Source organism: Macaca mulatta, chromosome 4 (assembly GCF_049350105.2).
Source record: "Macaca mulatta isolate MMU2019108-1 chromosome 4, T2T-MMU8v2.0, whole genome shotgun sequence".
NCBI lineage: Eukaryota > Metazoa > Chordata > Mammalia > Primates > Cercopithecidae > Macaca > Macaca mulatta.
This window is the reverse complement of record NC_133409.1, coordinates 132,075,724-132,101,352: the sequence shown is the minus strand read 5'-3', so window position 1 is coordinate 132,101,352 and position 25,629 is coordinate 132,075,724. Positions and strand designations below refer to the sequence as shown.

Below are 25,629 nucleotides of genomic sequence, written 5' to 3'. Positions count from 1 at the left end.
CATTTATTTATATATAGAAAATGGGGGGAAATAGACATTTCATAATAGCAATGAGTTCAGGGGATGCTGTTATCATGAGCTAATCACATCCCATGGGCATGATCGCACTCAGCTGTGTCCCCTGTCTCGTATTGCTCCAGAGGAATGATTATCTCATGATAATAACCCTTATCGTGGCTTAGTGGGTAATAAAAATATATACTTCCTTCCCAAGTTCTTGGGCATTTATTCATCAGCTAACTTTTTCCCTCTTGAGTTCTGGTCATATGTTACTTTCTGCTTAGAAAACAAAAAGAAATCTTGTATTCAGATAACATTTTCTGTTAGCAAAGTGGAAAAAAATAAACAAACAAACAATAATAGTGTGACTGTATTGATCTGACTGTTTAAGAGTGGCATTGCAGACAAGCCCTGATCACTTGAGACCTGTGCACAGAAGATCCATGCTTGCATTGACATTTGGTAGGATGTCTAGACATGCATTCGGTAGCATAGAAACAATGAAGGGAATATATTATATATATAATATATTATATAATACCATACATATCTTTGTACTATGATGCATAACTATCCAACATGTACACTTTACTGGAGGTTATAGACTATGCAACTTCAAATGTGGCTGTCCCATTTAGACAAAACATCCTACCAATGACTCTCATACTGCCAAACTGCAAGGCACAGGTATGGCAACAGAAATTCAAGGTAATGTCAGTCACTGCAGCAAGAATCCCAGTCTTTTCTGTGAGTATTTGCAGCTTAAGATGCAAAGGCAACAGGAATTCTGAGACAAAGTCATGAAGAAACAGAAAATCACAAAGGAATTAGAGCAAAAGACAATTGAGAAGAAGGGAAGTGGAACACATTTCTCCTTGTTTCCTTGTTGCCTGTATCATAACTCTAAGATTCTCTAATATGCTCAGTTTATTAATAAGTACTTACCTATGCTTTTTGAAATTTCAAGAAATGTTATGCTTTCTATGAAGAGCATACTATTATAAGGTATACCTCTTCTTATACACTAAGACCAATGTAGAGCAATATGCAACATTTAGTATTTAAAAAATTAAGCGTAGCTCCAATGAAACAATAAGTGCTCTGTTAAACATAGCATAAGCAATCCAAATGATTCAACTGAAAAATTAATTGTAGTATATATATTTAGTTACATAACATTGAGTATATGTGAACAACATCAATAAATCTTGATGCATAGAATTTTCATTCTGCAGAAGATATAAAACTTTACAGACCGTATTATACACATTAACATAGCTCCATTCTAAGGTATATCAAAATAACATTTTAGGAAAGTTTGGAAGTGGATGAGGGATAATACAAAAGGGAATAGAATTTATTTAAACTGAAAAATAAAGGGATCCTGGAGAGATGATAGTGTGACAGCATAGCTTTTCTTTTTTCTTTCTTTTTTTTTTTTTTTTGTTGAGATGGAGTTGAGAAGGAGTTTCACTCTGTCGTCTGGTTGGAGTGCAGTGGCAGGATCTTGGTTCACTGCAACCTCCGTCTCCCTGGTTCAAGCAATTCTCTACCTCAGCCTCCTGAGTAGCTGGGATTACAGGCATGCGCCACCACGCCTGGCTAAGTTTTGTATTTTTTTAGAGACAAGGTTTCACTATCTTGGCCAGGCTAATATTGAACTCCTGACCTCGTGATCTACCTGCCTTGGCCTCCCAAAGTGTTGGGATTACAGGCGTGAGCCACCGTTCCTGACCAGCATAGCCTTTCAATCTTTTCAATTCACATAAAACTGACAAAGCAAGTAGATAGCAAAAGCTAAAACACAAGACATTATTTAAAACAAAATTAGAAAGGAGGGTGTGGGGAAAAAAAACTCAATCATACTGTATGGCATTTCTTTTTTTAAAAAAAATATTTTTTATTATACTTAAAACTCTGGGGTGCATGTGCAGGTTTGTTACATAGGTACACACGTGCCATGGTGGTTTGCTGCACCCATCAACCAGTCATCTATATCAAGTATTTCTCCTAATGCTATCCCTCTCCTAGCCCTTCACCCCCCAACAGGCCCTGGTGTGTGATGTTTCCCTCTCTGTGTTCATGTATTCTCATTGTTCAACTCCCATTTATGAGTGAGAACATGTGGTGTTTGGTTTTCTGTTCTTTTGTTAGTCTGCTGAGAATGATGGTTTCCAGCTTCATCTATGTCCCTGCAAAGGACATTAACTCATCCTTTAATATGGCTGCATAGTATTCCGTCTTGTGTATGTGCCACATTCTCTTTATCTAGTCTATCACTGATGGGCATTTGGGTTGGTTCCAAGTCTTTGCTATTGCGAACAGTTCTGCAATAAACATATGTGTGCATGTGTCTTTATAGTAGAATAATTTATAATCCTTTGGATATATACCCAGTAATGGGATTGCTGGGTCAAATGCTATTTCTGGTTCTAGATCTTTGAGGAATCACCACACTGTCTTCCACAATTGTTGAACTAATTTACACTCCCATCAACAGTGTAAAAGAGTTCCTGTTTCTCCACATCATCTCTAGCATCTGTTGTTTTCTGACTTTTTAATGATCGTCATTCTAACTGGTATAAGATGGCATCTCATTGTGGTTTTGATTTGCATTTCTCTAATGACCAGTGATAATGAGCTTTTTTTCATATGATTTTTGGCCACATAAATGTCATCTTTTGAGAAGCGTCTGTTCATATCCTTCACCCACTTTTTGATTAGATTGTCTGTGTTTTTCCCTTGTCAATTTGATTAAATTCCTCGTAGATTCTGGATATTAGCCCTTTGTCAGATGGATAGATTGTAAAAATTTTCTCCCATTCTGTAAGTTGCCTGTTGACTCTGATGATAGTTTCTTTTGCTGTGCATAAGCTCTTTAGTTTATTATATCCCATTTGTCAATTTTGGCTTTTGTTGCCATTGCTTTGCTGTTTTAGTTATGAAGCCTTTGCCCATGCCTATGTTCTGCATGGTATTGCCTAGGTTTTCTTCTAGGGTTTTTATGGTTTTAGGTCTTATATTTAAGTCTTTAACCCATCTGAGTTAATTTTTTATAATGTGTAAGGAAGGGGTCCAGTTTCAGTTTTCTGCATATGGCTAACCGGTTTTCCCAACACCATTTAAGAAATAGGGAATCCTTTCCCCATTTCTTGTTTGTTTAAGGTTTGTTAAAGATCAGATGGTTGTCAATGTGTGGTGTTATTTCTGAGGCCTCTGTTCTGTTCCATTGGTCTATATGCTTTGGTACCAGTATCATGCTGTTTTGGTTACTGTAGCCTTGTAGTATAGTTTGAAGTCAGGTAGCATGATGCTATGTTCTTTTTGCTTAGGATTGTCTTGGCTATATGGGCTCTTTTTTGGTTCAATATGAAATTTAAAGCACTTTTTTTTTTTTTTTCTAATACTGTGAAGAAAGTCAATGGTTGCTTGATGGAGATAACATTGAATCTATAAATTACCTGGGGCAATATGGCCATTTTTCACAACATTGATTCTTCCTATCGGAATGTTTTTCTATTTGTTTGTGTCCTCTCTTATTTCCTTGAGCAGTGGTTTGTAATTGTCCTTGAAGAAGTCCTTCACATCTCTTGCAAGTTGTATTCCTAGGTATTTTATTCTCTTTGCAGCAATTGTGAATGGGAGTTCACTCATGATTTGGCTCTCTGTTTATCTATTATTGGTGTATAGGAATGCTTGTGATTTTTGCACAATGCTTTTGTATCCTGAGACTTTGCTGAAGTTGCTTATCAGCTTACGGATATTTTGGGCTGAGACGATGGGTTTTACTAAATACACAATCATGTCATCTGCAAACAGAGACAATTTGACTTCCTCTCTTCCTATTTGAATACCCTTTATTTCTTTCTCTTTCCTGATTGCCCTGGACAGACCTTCCAACACTATGTTGAATAGGAATGGAGAGAGAGGGCATCCTTGTCTTGTGCTGGTTTTCAAAGGGAATGCTTCCAGGTTTTGCCCACTCAGTATGATATTTTTATAGGGAAGACAGAGGTAATGGAGGGAAAGGCTCATGAACTCAAGAATAAGATAACCACCAATTTGAAAACAGGAACTAGAACTAAGTAGAGATTTGCTCTCTCCTACAAAAGGTGAGTGCAAAAATATCCATTATAAGAAGGACAAAAAGGATTGGAGCAGTCTAGCCCCTGTGAACTCAAGATAAAAGGAGAGAAGGTCAAAACCAAAATTGAGAGGAACACAGTAAGGAAATAAAAACAGAAAATGGGGTTTTATATTGTTGAAAAGGTTTTCCTAATGTCTCCCTCATTTTAGGAGCATGAAAAGTATAATTTCATATAAAAATTAGCAACAGAAATGATCAAGGTTACATTCCATGTAAATTTATATTACGAAAAAAAGAGGAAGAAGCAAACCAAAATTCTTATAGAAAATAAAAATATACAAATGAGATTTGCTGACAAACAGAAAAAACTTAAAGAGCTTAAGATTTTAATAGCAAATATAAAAGAATAATATAAATCAGAATTAGAAAAATTTAAAAAAGAGAATACAAAACAGTGTTACTAATAACAAATAAGAGAAAGTCATTTTAGAAAGGAAGACCAAACTATACAGAACACATGAGTTAATAACTATAACAGCTTACATTTTAAGGAAAATACAAGAAGAAAATAAATGAAATCCAAAATCAACTGAAAAATAATATTATTTGGAAGTAAACTACAAACCTGATAATTTTGACCTAGACAAACAGCACCTTAAAAAATTAATAAACATTAAGGAAAAAAGTTTCTTTGTGCATTTAGATAAAAAGAATACCTAATTTATTTATTTATTTTTAAATCTTGACAACAAAATTTTATTGTTTGGTTATGTCAAAAAAATTTTTTTTAAATTGTTAGGCAGTTAAGTCTGACTTATTAATTTAAACTATGTCAATATTAATTAAAACAATTTGCAAGCAAATACATATTCCTAAACAAGCAAAATTTTAAGGCACTTAATTAAGAAGACATGTTTGCCACACAGATATACTTCTCTTTAAAGAGTACATACTAATATAGAAATAAAATTTCTGACAAGAAATTATATGTTAAATATCAACCATAATTGCTCGATTTAACATGATAATAATCAGATATACAAATATTTTATGAAGCTTTAAGTGTGTACTTACATTCTTTTTGACATAAATATTTTAAATTTTAACTTTTATTTTAGATACAGGGCTTACATGTACAGTTTTGTTACATGGGAATAGTCTGTGAGGCTGAGGTTTGGCGTACTGATCCCATCACCCAGGTAGTAAGCATAGTGTGCAATAGGTAGTTTTTCAACACACACCCCCTCCCTCCCTACTCACTCTACTGGTCCATAGTGTCTATTGTTCCCATATTTATCTCCATGTGTTTACAATGTTTAGCTCCCACTTATAAGCGAAAATTTGTGGTATTTGGTTTCCTGTTTCTACATTAATTTGCTTAAGATAATGGCCTACAGTTGTATCCATGTTGTCACAAAGAACATAATTTCATTCTTTTTGTGGCTGCGTTAATATTCCATGGTGTATATGTATCATATTTACTTTATCCAACCTACCAACCTACCATTTATCGGCTTCTGGATTGATTCCATATCTTTGATATTGTGAATAGCACAATGATGACCCTAGGAGACTGCATGTGTATTTTTGGTAGAATGATTTATTTTCTTTTGGGTTTACACCCAGCAATGGGATTGCTGGGTTGAATGGTAGTTCTATGTTCTTTGAGAAATCTCCAAATTTCCTTCCACAGTGGTTGGATTAATTTACAGTTCCACCAACAGTGTACAAGCATTCCCTTTTCTCTGTAGCCTCACCAATATCTGGTTTTTGTTTTGTTTTGTTTTGTTTTGGTGGTGGTGGGGGGTGGTGCTTTTTTTTTTAATAATAGCAATTCTGACTGGTGTGAGTTGGTATGTCATCATGGTTTTGATTTGCATTTCTCTGATGATTAGTGATGCTAAGCATTTTTTGATGTTTGCTAGCCACTTGTATGTCTTCTTTTGAGAAGCGTCTTTTCATATCTTTGCCTATTTTAAATGGGATTTTTTTTTGCTTGTTGATTTATTTAAGTTCCTTATAGATTCTGGTTATTACGGCTTTTTTGGATGTATACTTTGCAAAGATCTTCTTCTCTGTAAGTTGTCTGTATACTCTGATGATAGTTTATTTTGCTGTGCAGAAGCTTTTGAGTTTAATTAGATCCCAGTTGTCAATTTTTGGTTTTGTTGCAATTGCTTTTGAGGAGTTAGTCAAATTCTTTCCTAAGGCCAATGTCAAGATTATTGCCTAGGTTGTCTTCTAGGATTTTTATAGTTTGAGGTCTTATATTTAAATCTTTAATCCATTCTGAGATTATTTTTGTATATGGTGAAAGGTAGGAGTTCAGCTTCAATCAACTGCATATGGCTAGATGGTTATCCTGGCATTGTTTCTTGAATAGGGAGTTCTTTCCTCATTGCTTGTTTTTGTCAGCCTTGTTGAAGACCAGATAGTTGCAGGGGTACAGCTTTATTTCTGAGTTTTCTATTCTGTTCCATTGGCCTATATGTCTGTTTTTGTACCTGTACCATGCTGCTTTGGTTACTGTAGCTTTATAGTATAGTTTGAAGTCAGGTAGTGTGATACCTCCAGTTTTGTTCTTTTTGCTTAGGATTGCTTTGGCTATCTGAGCCCTATTTTGTTTCCATATAAATTTTGGAATACTTTTTCCTAATTCTGTGAAGAATGACATTGGTAGTTTGATAGGAATAGTACTGAAACTGTAAATTGCTTTGGGTAGTAAGGTTATTTTAACAATATTGATTCTTACTGTTCATGAGCATGGAGCATTTTTCCATTGATTTGTGTTGTCTAATTTCTTTCAGCAATATATTGTAGTTCTCCTTGTAGATATATATCACCTCCTTGGTTAGCTGTATTCCTGGGCATTTTATTTTCTTTGTAAAGTAATACCTAATTTATAAGAAAAAGAAAATTTCATTATCACAAGAATTTTTAACATTTTATCTCAGAAAACTAGATAAACATTTAAATATTCAAGAAAATGTTGTACGGAAAAAGGATTTTACAATCAGTAAAACAGATTTTTAAGTGTAAAGGTGGCACAGACAAACTGCTATTAGGTAAGAACTCAGGGAACTCACATTATTCCTGATACCAGAGAACATACTTCAGGTAACCAAACAATTAGAGAGATGTTAACATAGGACTAGCCATGAATATTAAATACATAGTTAACTGTAAATATAGGCCTACAGCTACATAAGAGCTAAGAGGTAAGAGTATAGTGTGCAATGACTACAGCTCTGACAGTCAGATATAGTAAAACTGAAAAATACCGGGAAGAATGGGAATAATACTCCTGCCATATTGGCAGTACATTTGGTAATTATGAGTAATTATGGAATATTCTGAACCTATCATCTCTCTATACTTGAGAACTAAGATCATTACCGTGGAAGTAAGAGAATGCAGATGCAATACTATGAGATAAAAATTTATACTCCTGAATTTGGATTGGAAGTATTGACATTAAATTAAAAAAAAAACTTATTAGAAAAAAGGTCTATTTCCAGTTTGAAAGTCAAATGTACAATTTGAGCCTGGAATATTTTATCCTATCAGATAGTAGGAACACTATTGATGACTCCTGGAGAACTTAGGGATCAACTTGAAAAAGGCTCCTACTGACCAAATACGGGAGATTTTGAACTTCAGTAATGATAAAAATTGCAGTGGATTGGAATCAAATAAGATGTTTAAATCCATGCTTATAATAATGTTTTTAAAAATGGCCAGCTTTGGTAGAGAAGACAGGGAACCCATTTATTCCCTTGAAGTCTGGAAAATAATTAATTGTAAATTTTGCCTTCCCAATTTAAACCATCACATAGGGTAACCAAACAGTAGCTTAGGACAAGTATGCTTTTGTAAAAGGATTCTCACTGATGAAAGAAAAATAAATGATAGAATTATAATATCACCATTTTAAATCCCCAATGAATAGATATAAACATTAATGGCTGCTAACATCATAAAACAAGAAAACTAGACTCCTTTTTACTTTCGTATTTTTGTCAAGTGTCACCTATGGTTGGGTCCAAAAGATTAAACTTGAGTCTAAAACAGCTTCAAGATCTCACAACCAAACTGGGAAAAATACAGACAGGAACATGCTAAACTGCATGATGAGTATATGATCAATTCATATTTTTGGAATCTGTACAGGAAATTCAGCATGGGTTTTTCAACAATTTAGTAAAACAAAAGGTTGGTAAGGAAACTGAACATCAAGAGATTTCAAAGATCCTATTTTTTTTTTTTAACTTGGCATGACTATAACACCTGGGAGGTGCCTTTTGATAAAAAAATTATTTAAAAAATGCAAACAAGTAAATACTATGTAAGTCAGAATACTGGCTACCTATAGGAGAAGGTAGTGGCTTGTGACTGGGATAGGGCACAGGTATTCTAGGGTAGATTACAAAGTTCTATTACTTGACCTGATGATGTTTACAGGGGTGTTTATGTTATAATAACTCATTAGGTTATATAATTAGCGTTTTTCTTTTTCCCTGAATCTGTGTTATTTATTTTTTTTTTTATTTTGAGACAAGGTCTCACTCTGTCACCCAGGAGGGAGTGCAGTGGCGAGATCTCCGCTCACCGAAACCTCTGCTTTCCAGGCTTAAGCTATCCTCCCACCTCAGCCTCTCCCGTAGCTGGAAGCACAGCTGCATGTCACCACACCAGGCTAATTTTTATATATTTTGTAAAGACGGAGTTTTGCCATATTGCTTAGGCTTGTCTCGAACTTCTGAGCTCAAGCAATCTGCCAGCCTCAGCCTCCCAATGTGCTGGGATTACAGGTGTAAGCCAGCATGCCTGGCCTATGTCTTAATTTGCAATGGAAATTTAGTAAGTATGAATAATGAAGAAATAAAAAATATGAACAGACAAAAAAGAAGAAAAGAGATTGAATCAGTAATCAAAGGCCTCTTAAAAATAAGAGCCCAGGAACAGTTGACTTCACTGGTGAATTTTAACAAACATTTAAATAAGAATTAATGCCAGTAATTCTTAAACTTTTATAAAGATTTAAAGAGGAGAAAGTACTTCCAAACTCATTCTATGAAGAGAGCACTACCCCGATACCAAAGCCAAAGACACTACAAGTTAAAAAACAAAATTGGAAAGAAAAAAATGAATTGTCTATGTTTACAGATGACCTGATTGTATACATAGAAAACCTGAAAGACTCCACCAAAAAACTACTAAATTAAAACTAATACATGAATTTGATAAAATCGTAGAATAAAACATCAACATATAAAAGCCAGTTGCATTACAATGCGCTATCAATGAAATATCCATAAAAGAAATTAAGAAAACAATCTCATTTACAATAGCATAAATAAAAACAAAATATATAGGAGTAAACTTAGCCAAGGAAGTGAAGATTTGTACACTTGAAACTATAAAACATTGATGAAATAAACTGAAGACACAAATACATGGAAAGATATTTTATGTTTATATATTGGAAAAAAATAATATTTTAAAAATGTCCATAGTTCCCTAAATAATCTACAGATTTGATGTAATCCTTACTAAAATTTCAATAGCTTTTTACAAAGAAGTAGAAAACACAATCCTAAAATTTGTATGGAATCACAAAAGCCCCAGAAAAGCCAAAAAAATCTTAGAAAGAAAAACAAACATGGAAGCATCACACTTCCTAATTTAAAATGATATTGCAAAGCTATTATATCAAAACAGTATGGTATTAACATAAAAACAGACACATAGACCCATGAAACATAATAGATCCAAGAAATAAACTCACACATACAGTCTACTGATCTTTAACAAAGGTACCAAGAATACAAAATGGGGAAAGAATGGTCTCTTTAATAAATAGTGTTGGGAAACTCGATATCGTTGTGCAAAAGAATAAAACTGGAACTTTATCTTACACCAAACACAAAAGAGTCAACTCAAAATAACTTAAGGATTAAATATAAGATATGAAATTCTAAAACATTCAGAAGGAGACATAAGAAAAGACCTCCTTGATATTGACTCTTCTTGTCAACAATTTTTTTGATATGATCTCAAAAGCACAGCAACAAAAGAAAAAATAAATAAGTAGAACTATATCAAACTCAAAAGCTTCTATACTGACAGGGAGATAATCAATAAAATGAAAAGACAACCTACAGAATCAAAGAAAAAATTTTCAAACCATATATCTAATAAGGAGTTAATATTCAAAACATATAAAAACTCATAGAACTCAGTAGCACAAAAAGAAATAATCAAATTAACAAATGGGCAAATGACCTGAATACACATTTTTACAAAGAAGAGATACTAATAAATAATGAGTATATAAAATGTGCTCAACATAACTAATCATGAGGGAAATGCAAATCAAAATCACAAGGAGGTATCATCTCTGTTAAGACGGCTATTACAAAACAAACAAACATTCAACCAAAAGTCTTGGCAAAGATGTAGAGAAAAGGGAATCCTTGTACACTGTTGGTTGTGATGTAAGTTGGCATAACCAGTATAAAAAAACAGAATGAAGTTTCCCTCAAAAAACTGAAAATAGAACTATCATATGACTCAGCAATCCTACCTCTGCATATTTATTCAAATAAATTGAAATCAGTATTTCCAAAAGATATCTGCACTTTATGTTCATTGCAGCAATATTCACAACAGTTAAGATATGGAAGTAACCTCAATGTTTATGAATCATGAATAAATAAAGTGAGGTATGTACATGCAATGGAATATTATTCAGCCTTAAAAATAAGAAAATCCTGCCGTTTACAACAACATGGTTGGGCCTGGATAATATAATGCTAAGTAAAATAAGACAGATATTGAAAGACAAATTATATTGTATGTACTTACTTGAATGCGGAACCTAAAATGGTCAAATTCACATAAATAGAGAGTAGAATGATGGTTACCAGGAGGTTAGGAAAGGGGCAAATTGGGAGAAGCTACTCAAAGGATACAATGTTTCAGTTATGCGCCATGAGTAAGTCCTGGAGATCTAAAGTATTGTACGGTGACTCCAGGTAATAATACTGTACTATATACTTTAAATTTGAAAAGAGAGTAAATCTTAAGTGTTCTCGCCACACATATAGAAACAAAAATATAGTAAATACAAAAATAAATATAGGACTATATTAATAAATTTATACAATATGAAAATATTTGTAAAAGATACAAATAACCTAAATCAACACAAGAAAAAAATAGTAAAATAGCTATTATATTATAGGAAGGAGTATATAGAATACATAGAATCATTTTTAATATTAGCAAATCAAATCTAGTAGTTATATTCAAAGGATAGTATACTATGATCAAGTCCTGTTTATCATAGAAATGTAATATCAGATTAAAATTTATAACTCAAAAAATGTAACTGACCATATTAACAGATTTAAAATGTAAGATCATATGATTCTCTCAATAGATACAGAATAAGAATTTTACAAATTTCAATATCAATTGTTGATGAAAACTCCTAGCACACTAGTGTTATCAGAAGACTTCCTGAATCTGTTAAACAGTGCTTACAAAAGACCTACACTGTTATGAAATGGTGTAAGTCAGTGTGACCTTCTACAACCCAAGACTAGAAACAAAAGCAAAGATACTCCTTGTTATCAGTTATATTAAATATTCCACTGGAGTTCCTAAACAATGTGACAAAGATTAAAATACGTAAGAAATATACATATTGGAAAGGAAGAGATTTTGTGGTCATATATGAGATCATATATGCATAAAATTCCAAGGGCTCTCAAAAATCTGTTAGATGTAATAAGAGAATTTAACAATGGGCACAGGATACAAGGTCAACATATAAATATCAATTATATATCTAATACAAGAAACACACAATTACAAAATGAAATAAAAAATATTTCTAGCAGTGCCAAAAGCTTAATATATTTATTAACAAATTTATCAATCAAAAAAGATGGGTAATCCCTCTAAAGAGATGGGCAAAATCAAGTGTTTGTAAAGACATGGAGTAGAAACTTTCATGCTAATATAAAATGGCACATTTCCCTGTGAAAATACTTTGGAAATGTCTTACAAAATTAAACATATACACACCATACAATCCAACTATTCCACTCTTAAGTATTTACCCCAAAGAAATAAAGGCATAACTTGGCATGAAGATTTGTACACAAATATATATCCCGGAAAACTGCTGGGGCAAATTATATAATATCTAATTGTGTAGAAAAATATGACATACTCATGGATTAGAAACCTCAATTAGATGGCAATTCTTCAAAACTGATCTATGGTTTCAATACAATGCCTATCAAAGTCAAAGCATATAATTTTTACAGAAATTGCCAAGCAGATTCTAAGATAATTTAGAAAATACAAAGAACCTACAAGGACCAAAACGATTGTGAAAAAGAAGAACAAAATTGAAGAATTCTCACTACCCCATTTCAGGCTTAGTATAAGCATAAAATTTGCATCATGATAGATATATACATCAGTAGAACAGAACAGACAATAGATCCAGAAATAAACCTACACATGTAAGGTCAGTTCATTTCAATAAATATGCCAATGTATTATTGAGGAGAAAGATAATCTTTTAAAATAATGGGGCTAGAAAAGTGGGATAATTTTTTTGGAAAATAAATAAATAAATTTTGACCTTCACTTTGCACCACACAGAAATAACTCAAAATCAATTCTAGACCTGCAGTCACAAGCTAAAAGTATACATCTTCTAGAAGGAAATATAAGGAAAAGTATTAATAAAATTGGGTAGGTAAGAATATCTTGCATAGGACATAAAACACACAAACTATAATGTAAATAATAATATAAGGTACTTCATCAAAATTAAAAACTTCCTCCCTTCAAAAGACACCATTCAGAAAATGAGAAGTCAAGCACACTAGTAAAAATATTGTCTATATATGTATCAGTCAAAGCACTCGTATTCAAATTATATAAAAAATTTCTCCAATTCTATAATATAAAGACAAATAACCCAATTTAAAAAAAAAGTAATTGATACTTGAATAGATATTTCACAAAAGACAACATAGAAATGGCAACATGAAAAGACAACATGAAATTGTGCTCAACATCACTAGTAATCAGGCATAAGCAAATGAAAACCAAAATAAGATACTATTACACAACACTCAGGATGGTTAAAAATAGAGAGAGAGAGACAAAATGAAGTGTTTGTAAAGACATGGAGCAATGGAAACTCTTATGCTAATATAAAATGACACAATTAGAAGAGTTTGGAAAATTTTTGCAAAATTAAAAATATAGTTACTACACAATTCAACAATTCCCCTTTTAAGTATTTATCCCCCCAAAATAAAGGAGATAACTTGGCACAAAAATTTGTCCACAAATGTTTATAACAGCTTTATTAATAATAACCCTTAACTGGAAACATGTTAAATGTACATTAACAAGTGAATGGATAAACAAATTTTGGTATAATCCTAGGACAAAATATTATTCAGCAATAAAGAGTAATGAGCTACTGATACCCACAATGGCTTGGATCAATCTAAAAAATGTTGTGAGGAAAAGAAGGTAGATGAAAGAGAATGCATACTGTATGATTCCATCTACATTGATTTCTAGTACAAGAGAAATGAATCAATGGGGACAAAAAGCAGACTGCTGGTTTCCTGAGGCAAGAGGTTGGGGAACTGATGGCAAATAGATATGAGAAAATTTTTTATGGTGATGGAAATATCTTACTGATTGTACAGTTAACACGACATTGATCATGTTGATGACCAGAAAGGTGCACACATTGGTCAAAACTTAAAGTCTATATTTTATATGGCTACATTTCATTTTGTGGGTTTACTTTAATACATTCTAATTTTAGAAAATCAGTAGCCCAGGCCAGGCGTGGTAGCTCACGCCTGTAATCCCAGCACTTTGGGAGGCCGACGAGGGCAGATCACCAGGTCAGGAGATTGAGACCATCCTGGCTAACACGGTGAAACCCTGTCTTTACTAAAAATCCAAAAATTAGCCAGGCGTGGTGGCGGGTGCCTATGGTCCCAGCTACTTGGGTGGCTGAGGCAGGAGAATGGCATGAACCTGGGAGGCCAAGCTTGCAGTGAGCCAAGATGACTTTACTGCACTCCAGCCTGGGCAACAGAGTGAGACTCCGTCTCACCAAAAAAAAAAAAAAAAAAGAAAAAAAAAAGAAAAAAAAAGTAGCCCAACCAAGTAATAAGAGAATAATGCACCTTTGCAATTGTTAACTCCCTTGGTATCACTGTTACACCTTTCAGTAATATGGTCAGAATCATCACAAATACATTAAATGAAACTGTGCTGCTTAATCTGTTCTACAGGAACGCCATTACTGAAAATTCCAGGACAAGGATAAGGTCAAACCAATTATGGTGGCTTTTGGAATTGTTTTGAGTTCTTAGATGTGTGGAAACACGTTGCTTTCATTTCTTGCTTTGGTTCGTACTGCCACCCCAAGGAATAAAGTTCTACTCAGCTCAATAGAGATCCTGAATAGAGGAAAAAATGAGTTGAATAACTTAATAAACAGCCAAGAATTATCAGACAATTGAGAACAATTGTCATATATCAGAGAAAAACAAGGAATAAAGAAAAATTTAAATGACTCAGCAAACAAAAATAATTTTAATTGTACTTTTAAAATAAATTTCAATTATAATTAAAAGATACTCAAAAACATGTTTCATTAACAAAAACAGAATAGGACCTGGCGCAGTCGCTCATACCCATAATTACAGCACTTTGGGAGGTCAACGCGGGAGGACAGCTTGAGTCCAGGAGTTTGAGACCAGCCTGAACAGAAGAGGGAGAACCTGTCTCCACCAACACTACACAGATTAGACAGATATGGTGCTACTCACCTGTAGTCTCAGCTACTCAGGAGGCTGAAGTGGGAGAATCACTTGAACCCAGGAGGCAGAGGGTACAGTAACACAAGATTGTGCCACTGCACTCTAGTCTAGGCAACGGAGTGAGACCCTGTCTCAAAAACAAAAACAAAACAAATATAGAATAGTGTCCTATGTAAAATGCACAATCAGAACACACAGCAAAGATCATGGCAATTGTAAAACAGAAAGTCAAATAAAAAAATTACATTCAAGTTTGGAATATATTTAAGAAATTATCTCATTTATTTAGTGATTCATTCATTCATTTAGTATTTACTAGACAACTAGTTTTTGCTGGTCTTGACCTTGTACTATAAATAATGTAGTGAAATACACAAATAATGAAACAGTGCATATGGGACTTATAATTCTGGGAATCCATGGAAACAAATAGACAATTTAATGTATAACATGGGGTCAAAAAGTGATAAGGACTATGAAGAAAACTAAAACAGGAAAAGGAAATAGAACAAGAAGAAAGCGTTAATTCAAATAAACTCCGTTAGATGAATTAATATATAAGAAGAAAGCTACTAGTCATATGAAGTCTAGAGAAGGTGTTTGTTGCATCATAATCACATTTCAAGAGGGAAAAAACAATTCTTGTCACCGAACCAACCAGAAGGTCAATGTGGCTAGAAGAGAACAAGCTAAGGAGACAATGGTGGGAGGGAAAGACAGACAGAAAAGCAAGGTATTGAAAAGATTTGTGTTTTCTTATTAGTGTGATGGAGAATCCTTGGAGCAGAGAGTCATGGACTGTGTGTGTATGTGTGTATGTGTGTGTGTGCGCGTATTTCAATTGGTATTTTAGATTCAAGAGATACATGTGCAGGTTTGTTACCTGGGTATATTGTGTGATGCTGAGGTTTATGGTATAAATGATCTCTTTACCCAGGTACCGAGGATAGTAGCCGATAGTTTGTCAACCCTTCCCCTGCTTGCTTCCCCAGCTTCTAGTAGTCCCCAGTTTCTATTTTGTCATGTTTATGAACATAACTGCCCAATGTTTAGCTCTCACTTATAAGTAAGAACATGTAATATTTGATTTTCTGTTCTTGCGTTAATTTGCTTAGGATAATGGCCTCTAGCTGTATCCATGTTGCTGCAAAGGACAAGATTTCATTCTTTATTATGGTTGCATAGCATTCCTTGGTATATATGCACCACATTTTTAAAAAAGTCTCATCCACCATTGATGGGTACCTAGATTGATTCCATGTCTTTCAAATTGTGAATAGTGTTGCAATGAACATGTGAGTGCATTTTTCTTTTTTGTAGAATGTTTTGTTTTCTTTTGAATATATATCCAGTAATGGGATTGCTGGGTTGAATGGTGTCCTAAGTTCTTCGAGAAATCTCCAAACTAATTTTTATAGTAGTTGGAACAATTTACATTCTCACCAACAGTGTATGAGCATTCCCTTTTCTCTGCAGCTTCACCAGCATATGTTGTTTTTTGACTTTTACAAAATAGCTATTCTGACTGTCATGAGATTGTATTTAATTGGGGTTTTGATTCATATTTCTCTGATGACTAGTGATAATGAGCATTTGCTCATATGTTTGTTGACTGCTTGTATGTCTTCTTTCAAAGGTATCTGTTCAGGTCTTTTGCCCACATTTTAATGGGTTTTTTTTTTTTTTTGTTCAATTGTTTAAGTTCGTTATAGATTCTAGATATTATGCCTTTGTAGGATGCATAGTTTGCAAATATTTTCTCCCATTCTATAGGCTGTTTACTATGTTGATAGTTTCTTCTACTGTGCAGAAGCTGTTTAGTTTAATTAGGTCCCACTTGCCAATATTGGTTTGGCTACAATTGCTTTTCAGGACTGAGTTATAAATTCTTTCACAAGGCCAAGGTTCACAAAAAATGGTGTTTTCCAGGTTTTCTTCTGGAATTCTTGTAGTTTGAGGTTTTAAATTTAAATATTTAATCCATTTAGGGTCAATTTTTATATCTAGTGAAAGGTATGTCTCCAGTTTCATTCCTCTGCATATGACTAGCCACGTATTAGGATCCCCATTGCTTATTTTTGTTGACTATGTTGAAGATCATATGACTGTAGGTGTGTGGCTTTATTTCTGGGTTGTTTATACTTGTTCCATGGTATAGAGACAGTCTATATATTTTTTTTTGTACCAGTGCCATGCTGTTTTGGTTACTGTATCTTTATAGTACAGTTTGAAGTCAGTCAGGTATTATAATGCCTCCAACTTTGTTCTTTTTGCATAGGATTTCTTTTGCTATTTGGGCTTTTTTTTTGTTTGTTTCCATAAGAATTTTAGAATCATTTTTCCAAATTCCATGAAAATGTCATTTGAAGTTGTATAGGAATTGCATTGAATCTGTACATTGCTTTGGGCAGTACAGCTATTTTAACAATGTTGGTTATTTGTATTCATGAGCATGAATTTTTTAAAATTTATTTTTGTCATCAGTGATTCATTTTAGTAATGTTTTGTAGTTCTTGTATAGATCTTCAACTCCTTGGTTAGACACGTTCTTAGGTATTTTATTCTCTTTGTGGCTATTGTAACTGGGGTTGTTTTCTTGATTTTCTTGATTTGTCTCTAAGCTCAATCATTATTGGCATATAAAATGCTCTTGATTTGTGTACACTGATTTTGTATCTTGAAACTTTACTTAAATCATTTATCAGTTCCAGGGGTCTCCTGACAGAGTCTTTAGGGTTTTCTAGGTAGAGAATCATATCATCAGTGAAGAGAGATAGTTTCACTTTTTATTTTCCTATTTGGATACCTTTTATTTTTCCCATTGCCTGACTGCTCTGGTTAGGTCTTTCAGTACTATGTTGAATGGGAGTGGTGAGAGTGGATATCCTTTGTCTTATTCTAGTTATCAAGGGGCATGCTTACAGATTTTGCCCATTCAGTATGAGGTTGGCTGTGAGTTTGTCATAGATGGGTCTTATTATTTGATTATTATACCTTTGATGCCTCATTTCTTGAGGGGTTTTGTATTAGTTAGAGTTCTCTAAAGCAACAGAACTAATAGGATATATGTATATATTAGAAGAAGTTTATTAAGGAGAATTGACCGACACGATCACATGGTGAAGTCCCACAACAGGCCCTCCGCAAGCTGAGGAGAAAGAAAGCCAGTAGTGGTCCAGTCAGAGTCCTAAAACATCAAAAGTAGGAAAGCCTATAGTGCAGACTTTAGTCTGTGACTGAAGGCCTGAGAGCCCCTGGAAAACCACTGGTGTAAAAGTTCAAGACCCTAAAAGCCAAAGAACCTGGAGTCTGACATTCAAAGGCAGGAAGCATCCAGCATAGGAGAAAGATGAAGGCCAGAAGACTCAGCAATTCAGCTCATCTCACCTTCTTCTGCTTGCTTTTTCTAGCCACCCTGGCAGCCGATTGGATGGTGCCCACCCAGATTGAGGGTGGATCTGCCTCTCCCTGTTCTCTGACTCAAATATTAATCTTCCCTGGCAATACCCTCATAGATACACCCAGAAATAATACTTTGCATCCTTCAATCCAATCAAGCTGACACTTAATATTAACCATCAACAGTTTTTATCAAGAAAAGATATTGGATTTCATCAAAAGCTTTTTCTGCATATATTGAAGTGATCATATTGTTTTCATTTTTAGTTTTGTTTATGTAGTGAGTCAAATTTATTGATTTTCATATGTTGAACCAACCTTGCTGCCCAGGAATGAAACCTACTTGATCATGGTAAATTAACTTTTAGATGTGCTGTTGAATTCGGTTTGCTAGTATTTTGTTGAGGATTTTTGCATCTATGTTCATTAGGGATATTGATCTGTAGTTTTCTTTCCTTGTTGTGTCTTTGCCAGATTGGGTATCAGAGTGATGCTGGCTTCATAGAATGAGTTACCAAGGAGTGCCTCCTCCTCAAATTTTTGGAAAAGTTTCAGTAGAATTGTTACCACCTCTTCTTTGTACATCTGATAGAACTTGGCTGTGTGAATCCATCTCGTCCAGAGCTTTTTTGGTTGGCATGTTTTTTATTACTGATTAAATTTTAGACCTTGATATTAATCTATTCAGTGTTTTAATTTCTTAATTTCTTCTTGATTCAATCTTAGGATATAGTGTGTTTCTAGAAATTTATTCTTTTCCTCTAGATTTTCTAGTTTATGTAATAGAGGTGTTCATAATAGACTCTGAGGGTGTTTTGTATTTCAGTGGGATCAGTTGTGTCATTTCTGACAGTGCTTATTTGGATCTTCTCTTTTTTTTTTCTTTGTTAATCTAACTAGTGGTCTATTGATCTTGATTGTCTTTTCAAAGAATCAACTTTTGGTTTCACTGATTTTTTGTATGGGTTTTGGGTCTCAATTTTGTTCAGCTTCACTCTGATTTTAGTTTTCTTTTCTTCTTCTAACGTTCTTGTTGTTCCTGTTGTTCTAGTTCCTCTAAATGTGTTGTTATATAATTAATTTGATATCTTTCTAGCTTTTGGGGTAGGTATGTAGCACCCAAAAGACAGCAGAGGTTATAGTGCTTCCTGTTAACATTGTTTTTGCTGCATTACAGAGATTTTGATATGTTGTGTCTCTGTTTTTATTTACTTTAAATAATTTTTGATTGCTGGTTTATGTTTAAAAGATACCTCATTATACAGAATTGACAGTAGGTGAGCAAGAGCTGAAATGTTATGACCAATTAGAAGGTTATTGCAGTCATCTCGGTGACAATTATGGTGACTATGGCTCCGGTGTTAGCAATAGGATAAGTGTGACATAGATAAGTGATGCCAGTCTTTTAAATGTAGAGATACCATAGATCAGATGTAGAATATGAGAAAACAAAGAATACTATTTATACTTGTTAATTAAACAGTAAGGTTAAACTTGTGTTACTGTTGGTAATAGGGAAAATCGTAAGTGAAACTGCTAGCAGAAATGATACTTGTTTTGGATATATAATGTGGAATGTAACTATTAGATATTTAGGGGGACAAAAATAGAAAACTTATGTAAAGGAAAGTAATTAAGGAAACAAATATATAGACAGAAAGAGAGGCAAAACACATGGAGAACCAATCCTCAAAACCTAGCATTTAACTCATTGAAGTTCCAAGATAATATCAGCCACATTATTATGATAGTCATTAATGCTAATCAAGAGACATTTCAGGCATTCTGCTTTCTAAGAACTTTGTTAGAGTTTCACTTCCTGGCCTCCTTTAAGTTCAGTAGGGGATGTAACCAGCTCAGGCAAGAGTATTGCTAACAGAAGTGAAAGGGGTTATTGCGACACATTTAATTTCTGGTGAAAACCATCCAGTGACTTCTTTTCTTCCCCTAGCCATGGCAACTGGCCAAATCTCTGCTGCTGACTGCTCCTGCAGTCTTGTTCTCAGTGACAGTAAACAATGCTACCTTCTCTTGTGATTGATCCATGATGGACATGGAGTAACACTGAGAATAAAACCTATGTTGTTTTAGGACACTGATATTTGGAACTTATTCTCGCTACTACTGAATAAACTCTTCTATTCTGACCTAACCAAATATTACTAAAAAAGAGAACAAAAAAGACATTTTTGGACTCATAGTGGCTCAGCTATTTTATTTCCTATGCATCTGTTCTTAAGACATTACTCAAAAATATACTCCAGGGAAATGAGAGAGTAAACCACAAAAGAGGATGACGAGATCTAGAAAAATGTAACTCTATCTCAGCAAAATAAAAAAGGGAAGTCTCAGTATGGGCAGGAGAACAGAAGGCAAAGGAAAAGAGGACTCTGCGCTGGGCATGGTGGCTCACACCTCTAATCCCAGCACTTTGGGAGGCTGAGACAGGCAGATCGCGAGGTCAGGAGTTCGAGACCATCCTGACCAACATGGTGAAATCCCATCTCTACTAAAAATACAAAAGTTAGCTGGGTGTGGTGGTGCACACCTGTAATTCCAGCTACTCAGAAGGCTGAGGCAGGAGAATCACTTGAACACAGGAAGCGGAGATTGCAGTGAGCCAAGATCACACCACTGTACTCCAGCCTGGTGACAGAGTGAGACTCCATCTAAAAAAAATTAATAAGGAAAAGGGGACTCTGGGAAAAGAGGGTACTATATCAAATAGAATATTATTGACTTATTAGAGGAACTGAGAAATATGACAAAGAAAAAAGTGTGTTAAAAAGGAGGAGTGTAATAGAAACACTACAGATATTGTTTGGCTCTGTGTCCCCACCCAAATCTCATCTCGAATTGTAATTCCCGTATGTCTAGGGAGGGACGTGTAACCCTCACGTGTCAAAGGAGGGAGGTTACTGGATCGTGAGGGTGGTTCCCCTATGCTGTTCTCATGATAGTGAGTTCTCACGAGATCTGATCGTTTTATAAGGCAGTTTTCTCTGCTTTTGCTCACTTCTCTCTCCTGCTGCTTCGTGAAAAAGGTGTTCGCTTCGCCTTTGCCTTCAGCCATAATTGTAAGTTTCCTGAGGCCTCCCTAGCCATGTGAAATTGTGAGTCAATTAAACCTCTTTCCATTATAAATTACCCAGTCTCAGGGAAATTCTTCATAGCAGTGTGAAAACTCACTAATGCAACTACCCACTCACCCCGTCTTCCAAAAACCTATGCAAATCAGGATTCAAAGATGTCTCAAGCAGGAGTTCAAGACCAGCCTGGCCAATGTGGCAAAATTCCGTCTCTACAAAAAATGTAAAAAAATAGCGTGGTCTGGTGGTCCGCACCTGTAATCCCAGCTACTCAGGAGCCTGAAGCAGGAGAACTGCTTGAACCCAGGAGGAGGAGGTTGAAGTGAGCTGAGATCACACCACCGCACTACAGCCTGAGTGACAGAGTGAGACTCCCGTCTCAAAAGAAAATAAGTAAATAAACAAAAAATAAAATAAAAAGATGACTCAAGGGTTCCAAAACTCAAAGGGAAGTGGACAATTTCAGCGAGAAGAATTCATGAAATCTATCAATAGAATGAGTAGGAAGTTGAAAGTTGCTGGTAATAAGATAAAAATGTAAATTTTAGAACATTTAATATATATTAATTAAAAATTTCCATACACTGGTATAAATCACTTATGATTATTTTTCATCAATTATTTATGATTATTTATTTTCTCATCACAATAGTCCTATGAAATCTGTTTTAAAAAGTCACATAATTAATAAGTGTCAAAGTTATCATTTAAATTCTAAGAGTAGTTACATGTCAAATACTTTTTACTTTGGAATTAGAAATACGAACACAAACACAAGAAAAGGTATGGTTTTAATACGAACATTTATTCTGAGTAATATGGAGGTGATAAAACTAGAAATATAAAAAATAAATATGCACTCAGTACATGTTATTTGCTCTGCAGAGAACACTTTACAAAATCATAATATAAATTCTGATTATTGTTCAATTATAAAATTGCCCCATGATTTACCAAAGTCTAAATTTTAATTATGGACTTAAATTTAAATGCTAGCAGTCTATGAATATGTAAACACTTGTTACAAAATGAGGGTAAACAAATCAATTAGCAACATGCACTCTTCATGTACTTGCTGGGGAACTTGGTTGTCCATATGGAACAAAAATAAGTCCAAATAAAATTGGACTTAAAAGAGATGAAGATAAAGTGGATTAAGTATTTAAATATAAACAAGCAAAACTTTGTAATATTTAGAAGAAAATAAAGAAGACTATTATGACCCTATGTTACGAAATTATTTCTTAGCTAAGGTACCAAACGCACACATGATGAAGGAAAGGGTGCTTAATTTGCCCACAATAAAATCAGAAACATTTGCACACTAAACAATACCCGAAAAAAAGATGAAAAAACAAATCACAAGAAGATGTATTTGCAATGCAAATAATTATTGAAGAATTAGAATATAGAGTAAACAATTTTAACAAATCAATAAACCCATAGAATATTGGGGAAAGAATATAAGCAGCAATTCACAAGACAAAAGCATAAATGGCAAAGAATAAATGAAAAAAAGTATTTTGTTTGCCTTTTGTGTGTGTGTGTGTGTGTGTGTGTGTGTGTGTGTGTGTGTGTGATAAAGAGAAAGAAGTTAAAGTAGTGAGCTCACACTTCAGCTTTGAGGAACTTTTATCTAATAGAAGATACCTCTTGTGAAATTTATACTGTGTGTAAAGTATCTGACCTATAGATAAAAATGTACAGAGCTCACTTCTCCTTTCCAAACTGGGAATAATAATGGCATCTATATATAACAGCTTGCTTCCCTGGGAAACAGTTTTCCAGAAGGAGTTTACTATGCAGGAGATTTATTGAAGAGTGCCCTTGGAATCAACACCTATGAAAAAGAGTGGGGAGAAAGCAGGAGTGAGCAGAAGAAGGCGGCAAGTGACACAGATTTAAGGTTAAATTTGACCAAGCCCGAGGGGACCTCTGGAGCTAGAACGGTTTTACAGAACTCTCTAAAGTTGGGCTGAAATTACTGTAACTTTTTATGCGGGCATTAAACAGTTATTAAATGAGAGTTATCTTGGGAAAAGACAAGGCCTTGGATGAGGCAACTGTCTACAGCTGAGTCAATTACTGTAGGAGCTGACAGCCGAAGACTCCTGCCTACTGCTATATTTCTTTCACCATTGGCAACAAGTCCCTCCTAGAAAGGAGAATTGGGTGGCACATTACATCTACCTCGTAAGATTGTGGTCGCCAGGAGAGAGAGACAGAGAGAGAAAGAGAGAGAGGGGAGAGAGATTATAAAAAGTATTGGTTTATAGTCAGGACTATATAAGTGTTGGCTATTAATATTAAGCAAGTAGGCAACCTCATATGAAATGTAATGTCTCTATTAAAGGAAAAGATGAGCCTATAGAAAAATTGGGAGCGGAGAAAGAGGTTAGAGTGAACATTTGTTATCATAACATCCTTGGATAATATTCCTCTTCTTTTTAGGAATTGCTACTCTCCCATTCCAACCATGTAGTTCCAGAAGAGCTGTGAACCAATACACCCCATACTCTCCAGTAACTCCTGCACAGAGAGGGCGCTGACTTTCCTTGGGCTGAGGAGAGAACTGCTTCTTCTAATACTGAGCCTTGTCTGATTTGCATGTGATACAGTGTGAACCATTTTGTATGGAACTTCATTTCCCAATTCTTACCTGGGAACTTTCATTGTGGAAAGAAAGGGAAAATTCCTTTCTCTCTAACAGTCAAAAAGCTGGTAGGTTATGAATTTGATAGTCTCAATGTAGGTAAATTTACAGTTTGAGTCCTAGAAAGACATAGTCATCATCATTCAATGTGGCTGAAAAATTGGTTAAAGAGAAAACACAACCCAGGATGCTGAAGAGCATGCTACCTACCAATTCCAGGCAGTAACGTTCTAAGGACTGGGAAACTAAAGTCATCTGGTATCTGAGTCTTTCCAGATCGAATATATGAATCCATAAGCCCCCTAACTTACCTTCTCATCCTCCCTGAGGACTTCTGCTCAACCGGTTTGCAGTTGCACTTGCAGTTTGAGGTATTAACACTAGAGGTCTCTCCCTACTCATGAGCCTTTATCCCCCACAGACAAGGCTTTGCCTCTCACACCCCAGCCTGCTGTTCTTATGTTTAACCTAATCTGCTATATCTATCCCAAATGTTAACCATGCTAAGATTGGAAAATGCCCAAGAGAAAGAGTCCTGAAACCTAAAATCCTTGACTTTCTTGCTGGAGTCATGACACATTCCGTGATAGACACACAAAAAGGAAACTTCACAAACAATAACAACAAACAAGCCACCACCATCAATTCTATTAATCTGCTCCCACTAAATCCAAAAAAGAGTCACTAAGGCTGGTTGGACCCAACGATGTCACAAAGACTCCTTTCGTCGGGAAATCACATATCTAGAGTAATAGCACACTAAGTGACCACCTTAGCTCCTTGTGCCATAATCTATGATGTTAACACCATTCTCTGCCTTATATGTTTTACATTCTGAGATAGTGGAAAACAACCCCAAGGGAAATAAAGGGGGAAAGAAAGATGTTTACCTAAGGCCTAGACTAGAGCATTAAACCTAGCCATCTACTGCAAGCCTATTTTATAGGGGTCTTCATCTGGCACTCTAAAGAGGGACTTCTGTCAATCAGAAAAAAAAAATGCTACGGTGTGCTAAAAAGAAAAGAGGAAAAGAAAAATAATTACTGAGATAGAGAAGACAAATAGCCCATGTAGAATTAGAACACCAGTTCCTTTTCTATTAAATTCCCTTAGACTTGACCAATCCCATTTCTCCTTCTTAGCGTTGAAGACATCAGAGGGAGTGGTGGAAGAGAGGGATTGAATAGCACTGGGCTGGAGAGCAGCCTTGAATTTTACCTAGAATCCAATAATATCATGTAGGTTGTCTCAATTAACTATCTGCATCTTTATATTATGCCTATTTATAGTTTGTCCAAAGATTAAGTATGAAGTTTGATTAATTAGAACATATTTAAATTTAACTCGTTTAGCCTTCTCTCTTAAAACTTCTATTACCAACGTCCCTTTTCTTAGCAAGTGAATTGAGATTTGTTGAGTGTGAAAGCCTAGATTTGTGAAACTAAAGTACAAATAGGTTATCAATGAAGTTTCCAAAAACCTGATAAGCAAAACCTACATTAAAATGACCAAAAAAAG

The 25,629-nt window shown here is 34.7% G+C and overlaps 1 long non-coding RNA gene across 1 annotated transcript in view; it reads right to left on the bottom strand.

The window, feature by feature from the left end:
* LOC106997964 (uncharacterized) overlaps positions 1 to 25,629 on the bottom strand; it is a 136,131-nt gene that overhangs the window by 7,741 nt on the left and 102,761 nt on the right. Inside the window, exon 2 of the long non-coding RNA XR_013417033.1 lies at positions 14,980 to 15,097. This is a non-coding gene — a long non-coding RNA (uncharacterized LOC106997964). The remainder of the gene's footprint in view (positions 1 to 14,979; positions 15,098 to 25,629) is intronic.